Source organism: Cyprinodon variegatus, unplaced genomic scaffold (assembly GCF_000732505.1).
Source record: "Cyprinodon variegatus isolate N-32 unplaced genomic scaffold, C_variegatus-1.0 Scaffold345, whole genome shotgun sequence".
NCBI classification, from domain to species: domain Eukaryota; kingdom Metazoa; phylum Chordata; class Actinopteri; order Cyprinodontiformes; family Cyprinodontidae; genus Cyprinodon; species Cyprinodon variegatus.
In genome coordinates, this window is record NW_015150798.1 from 763,692 (window position 1) to 764,017 (window position 326).

Here is a 326-nt window from a genome sequence, read left to right on the forward strand (position 1 = left end):
CCTGTTAACGACCCTTTCACACCTTGACGATTTAACCAGCGATAAGTTATAGGTCAGTTTTGTATAAGTTATTAGCATGCTGAAGTAGGCTGGCACACGTCAACATACTGTAAGTACGACAAAACATTTTAAGCATTTACTTATACCTGGGCCATAAGTTACAGGTAGGTTTTTTGATGGTTGACATACGTTAAGTGTAAGTTACTCATAAGTCATGGCGTCGTGATGCTTTATTTAAAACCTATGAGTAACTTGTGCATAACTTACGCGTAACTTATCAAGACGTTTTCTCCAACGCATATCAACGTATTTGATGTGTTCCAGAC